Below are 6,305 nucleotides of genomic sequence, written 5' to 3' on the forward strand. Positions count from 1 at the left end.
AGGATCATCTGGTAAGGATGAACCCTGGGCGCCTCCCTAGGGAGGTGTTCCAGGCACGTCCAGCTGGAAGGAGGCCTCGGGGAAGACCCAGGACCAGGTGGAGAGATTAGATCTCCACGCTGGCCTGGGAACGCCTCAGGATCCCCCAGTTAGAGCTGGTTAATGTGGCCCGGGAAAGGGAAGTTTGGGGTCCCCTGCTAAAGCTGCTGCCCCCACGACCTGACCCCGGATAAGAGGCTGAAGATGAGATGAGATGTTAAATTATCACCCAGCCTTTTTCCAAAAGATGAAATACAGACAAAAAGAACTAATAAATCTCAGGAACAACAGTAACACTATTAATCCTTCCTCTCACAGGACATCACATCAACCACGTTACCAGAGAATCACTGCAGGAGTCTACGCCTGTCCTCTGCCTTCTGCTCAGGAATCTCTCCACCTCCAGGCACCCAGGCCTGGCGTACATCAAACACACACACACACACACACACACACACACACACACAAACACACACACACACTGGGGCAGAGTTACCTCTTCCACTACCCTTCCTATATCTCTTTGTGAATATTTCATGCTCTGCTCGTCACTAAACTGCCTGTCCCAGGGCGCCGTCTTCCCCCTTTGTGGGAAGCAAGTGGTTGCTCTTCAGTAGCACTTAAGTGTCTTTGCTGCAGACTGAGCGCTGCCGCGATCATGACCGAGCCGTGAGCCCCACTGCGCCGTTAAAGGAGCGACTGAGGGAGGCAGATACAGGCCGTGTTCAGAGGAGCTTCACTAAATGCAGACGCAGCGTTCGGCTTAAGGTTGAAAGGCCGGCCTCTTCTTCCAGAGACGGCGAGGAATGTCCGAGAGATCGGGCGGCTGCCGTGAGTAACGCGTGAGCCAATCAGCTGGAAGGACGAGACACTGTTTGGCACGCGTTTACCACAAGAGATACTTAATGGAAGGAAAATTCATTTCGCCCACGGCCATCAGGGCACTCTGCTTTTACAAGTTGGCCTGTTAAAGCATGAAGTGTTTAACAAGGCAACTTGTCAAAGGGACATTGAACAGTTTCAGTCGGAGCGACCAGGGCTTCAGGTCGTAAACGCCAAATAAGCAGATGGTTTCATATTTACCCTCCAGTGTTTTATGGTTTTATGGGTTTAGTGTTGTTGGGTGATAGACGCTGTCTTTAGACGGAGGTTTAGACACAGTTTAAATGTTTTAGATGCAACAAAAGAAGCATTCAAAGCTCGTTCCATCGAGAGGAAAAACCACCGGGACACTCATTCGCTCATCAATGCCTCTCTTAAGTCATGTTTTATGCAAAATGTGGTCGTTTTCTTAGTTTTCTATGAAGAAATATTGAATAAATGTTGGTTGGATAAATCAAGACATCTGATTTTAGGGCTTTTTTAACACAAAACTATAAATTCATTAGGATCCGGCTTTTGAGTTGTGACGTAACGCGCTTTCAAAATGCTTAAAAAACAAACAAACAAAGAGCGTAATTATCATTTTATGAATTTTAGAAGAAGAATTATTACTTTATTAATCCTGCAACGGGAAATTCGATTTTTTTCACTCTATTATTATTCATGTTACACACACACACACACACAGGCCCGAAATACACACACACACATACACACACACACACACACACACACACACAGGCCCGAAATACACACACACACACACACATACACACACACACACACACACACACACACACACACACACACACACACAGGCCCGAAATACACACACACACATACACACACACACACACACACACACAGACACAAACAGGAATAATATACATGCATTAATGGAGAGATGTTAGAGCGAGGGGGCTGCCAGTGACCAGCGCCCCGAGCAGTTGGGGGTTCGGTGCCTTGCTCAACAGCACCTCGACAGTGCCCAGGAGATGAACCGGCACCTCTCCAGCCACCAGTCCACGCTCCATTCATGGTCCACACAGGGACTCGAACCCTCCGCTTCCAATCCGAGTCACCTACGCCCCCATAAAGATGATTTCTTCTTTAAATAATAGCAATAAAGAGTGGAATCGATCGGCCCCATCGTCCTGATACCCGATCCAGCTCTTTGAGTCAGAATCGGCCAGAGATGAACCGGCACCTCTCCAGACAGGGACTCCAACTGGCAACCCTCCGGTTCCCAGACGAGTCACCTATGGACTGATCTACTGCCGCCCCCACCTGTCTTGTTGATGAAAAGGCGTCTCACTGAAAAAAGAAGCGATCGTAATTGTTCGGCCATTGTTGTTTGTTTGGTTCAAAGGAGCATTTTGAAAGTATACAGCGGGGGTGTTATGTCAGATTTAACCGCCCCGTTCTGCAGTGAATCGTTTGCTGCCGCCTTGTTTTCATTATCAGTTAATCTGTTGTTGAATCTTTCAATAAACGGTTGAATCAGAAGATCCTATCCCAGACCCCCGGGTTAGTGTTGAGGTTATTTACTCTGGCTGACCAACAGTCGTGATTCAAAGCTTTTAATCCATGTTTCCCCGGTGTATTGTCAGCCTGCGAGGCCTAAGCATCAGGGAATAACAAAAACAAACATTTTAAGACTTTTTTAGTGGGGTCGCTCAGTTGGAAACTTAGATACAGTCAGATTTTATCACTGACTTCATGGCATCTGTATGATTCTGTCCACGCCACAGGGCCCAACAACGCTTCTGCTTTTAAAAGCTGCAAAGCTTCACGACACACAACGATGATGCAACGAGCAGCAAATGTTCACATTTAAGAAGCTGAGCATTTAATATTAAGCACAGACGTTTGTTTTTAATGGTAAACGGACTTTTGTTCTTATACAGCACCTAGTTTTCTGACTACTGATGGCAGTGGACATCTACATAGCATCTAATCTGACCATTCACACACATTTACACACCCATGTGCAGCACAGGGAGCAATTAGGGGGTTCAGTGTCTTGCCCAAGGACACATCACCATGTGGACCGGCCGATCTCTCAAATAGAGGACGACCCACTCTCCCACTGATCCACAGTTACAGTTCTGTTTGTGCACAGACCGAACTAAACAGACTGAACATGTGAATGAGTGAGCTTTGATTGTGCGGTGAGCGTATCTTTGAACTTTGGAGAGAGCCAGGCGAGACGTTTCTCCCGCTTCCTGTCGTTATGCTCAGTTTGACCTCAGCGCAAACACCCAAGACTGATATTCTCTTGACCTCACTCTCGGAGAGGGAATAAATAAAACTATTTCCCCAAAACAGACAAACCTTTGGGACCTTTTGTCCAGAATAAACTCCACACGTTCTCTTCCTTGGTGACCGTTGCTTTGGTACGAGTGAGAGCTGCTGCTGAAAGAGCTGGCAGAGGTTCCACTAAAGGAAGTAGCGCCGAATGACCTGTTGTCACGCACAATGTCACACTGCAGCTCACAGTGTTTCTCAGAGGGTGACACAATAACGACTTGTTCTGGCCGTCTAACATTGTGGCTCTGCTTGGACTGCTGCCATAACTGTGCTGTCAGGATTTTGCTTTCCCTCGACAGCTCCCCCCGAACAAACTCGGACTATACTCCGCTTCTCTCTCCCACATAATGGCGCCTTCTTCTCGCACAATGCAGTCACTAAAGTATTCGAAGTGACAGCAGCTGATGTAACGTTGCCACCGGGGCCGTTCCGCCTCGCCGGGCTTGCTCAGGGGCACGTTGGCAGGGCCTGAACTGCTTATTCCTCCCGCTCGGAGCTGCTCGAGTGTCCGACACCATAACTCACGCTCGCCTCGCCTCGATGTAATGGTTAAAAGGAACATTGTACAGTACGGCGCTAATGGCGCAGGAATGACATCCATTCTCAATCGGAGCGGATTGAGGGGGAGCTATCCGTTACAAAGAGGGATAGCCTTGTTTCCTTTGACTTGATTAGAGTGGTCGGCCAACCAATAAAGTCCGGGACAGATATTAATGTAATTGCCGAAGCAGCTGGTTCCTGTCTGGGGTTATGATCCATTGTTTGAGGGAAAAACACAGAGAGGGGGAGGGGGGGGGGATCACAAAGAGAAGGGAAGCAGTGTGATACAATGACCATTTGTTAAGAGAGAGAAAAAGAGGAAGTGCACAAAATTGTGTTTGCACAGAAGACAAACTGTGTTGAGGCCCGTCGGCTATGATCTCAACAACCAGACGCCTATTTGACACTGTGACGGATCTCACCGTCTTCCCTTCAGCGTCAGTGCACGTCGTACCTACGAGCTCGTGCAGTCGAACATTAACATCTGTCCTTAGAGAGGTCTCGACTAAGTGACTGGACTCATAATTGAATCTTCTTCAGCTTTATCTGATCCTGTGTTTCTAAAGGAACAAAGATGCATTGTGTTAACTCACATTGACGGTATCCTGTGACTGAGATGATGGGATTAAGCGATTTTTGCCATAACCACGGTTACGAAACATCACGGCTTTATAACCGTATGAATTGTTTAAGCTGTGATATCTACGGTGTCTGGATTCCTGCATTGTTGCTCAGTGAAATTCCCCTTTCACAAGTCACATAACGCTCGTGTGCGCTGGTTTAGTCACTATGAGACTCGTCGTGCAACTCAATTTAAGGTTTGAGAAGAAAAGCTGTAAAAACTGACACTCCGGCCTTGTACACACGCCACAAAGGCACCTGAAATGAGCGTCGGAGCGTTTTTGATATCTACAAAATGTCCAGGGAGTTGGTGTAAAAGACGTGAAAAAGCGACTGCTGAGGTTCTTTACTAACAAAACCATAATGCTTTCACATTGTCAAAGATAAAGAACAGTAGTGGGAGGTTTACACTGTTTGACTGCACTGAATAGTATGAGAGGGTATTGCCTGAAGAGTCTCCAGTGATGCAGGCTTCGACTCTGGGATGTCTGTACTTTAACAGTGGTCATCTGCTGCCACCTGGTGGTTGTAGTGGCGTCGGTGCAGTGCCGGGGAACTCATGCACAGCTGCACACATCAAGTGCACCCTGTCCACACAGCATTTCCTATTCTAAATAAAGCCGTGACCTGTTTTAATGTTTAATGTTTGCTGCTGCCGGGCGAGCGAGGGCAGCTGTCTGCAGTGTAGGTAAACCGTCATGGGGATGGTAAATGGTGAATGGTCCTTATCTAGTCTTCTGACAACTCAAGGTGCTTTCACAGTGTTTGTCACATTCACCCGTTCACACAGACATTCACACTGATGGCAGTGGACATCTACAGACCATCTCATCTAACCATTCACACCACATTTACACACATATGCACAGCACAGGGAGCAATTCGGGGTTCAGTGTCTTGCCCAAGGACACATCGACATGTGGACCGGGGAAGGTGGGGATCAGACCGCCAATCTCTCCAATGGAGGATGACCCACTCTGTCACTAAGCTACAGTCGCCCGATCATTATAAAACCAAATGGGTTTGGACTCTTTTTCTCTCTCAAATTTGAACATCTTCCCTTCTTTCTTCTTAAAACCTGAAACAGATTATTCCTCATGGACACTTGGGTCCACTGGGAGCATGTTTAAAAAAATATGGTGGTGTGGTGGTTAGCACTGTCGCCTCACAGCGAGAGGGTTCCTTGTTTGAATCCCGGCTGGGGCCCTTCTGTGTGGAGTTTGCATGTTGTCCCCGTGTCTGCGTGGGTTTTCTCCGGGTTCTCCGGTTTCCTCCCACAGTCCAAAGACGTGCAGGTGTTCGGTTCATTGATGACTCTAAATCACCCGTAGGTGTGAATGGTTGTCTGTCTCTGTTCGTCTCTATGTGTCCTGTGATAGACTGGCGTCCTGTCCAGGGTGGACCCCGCCTCACGGCCGATGTCAGCCGGGATCGGCTCCAGGCGACCCCGACCCCGACAGGGACAAGCGGTTGAAGATGAATGGATAAAAATAAGACAGTATGTGTCATTTGTATCCAAACGTGTACATAATGATGATTACCACTAGATGGCAGGTCGAGCTCAGAGACTCGTCTCCTTTCCCTGAACCTGCTCATGAGTTTTCCATCTAATCATGTCTCAGTCTGCTGGGAGCCGCCTCCCTGAGTATCACACCTGCCCACTTCCTTCCATGCCAAGGGAGTGCAGTAACCTGCTCCCACAATGCACTGCAGCTCCCCTCCGTAAGGAAACAGTGTAGTGGCGCTGAGAGCATATGGCTCTTTATTTTTAAAAACAACAACCAAATAAGTCAGAATTTATCCTTCCCTATGAAATGCTGTGTGTGAATGCTGACAGGCTGGGGAGGCTGGGGGGGCTGGGGGGGCGTGAGGGACGTGGAAGTCTCCGGGGGCATCAGGTGACACCTTTAGAC

This window comes from Echiichthys vipera, assembly GCF_963691815.1.
Source record: "Echiichthys vipera genome assembly, chromosome: 8".
Taxonomy (NCBI): domain Eukaryota; kingdom Metazoa; phylum Chordata; class Actinopteri; order Perciformes; family Trachinidae; genus Echiichthys; species Echiichthys vipera.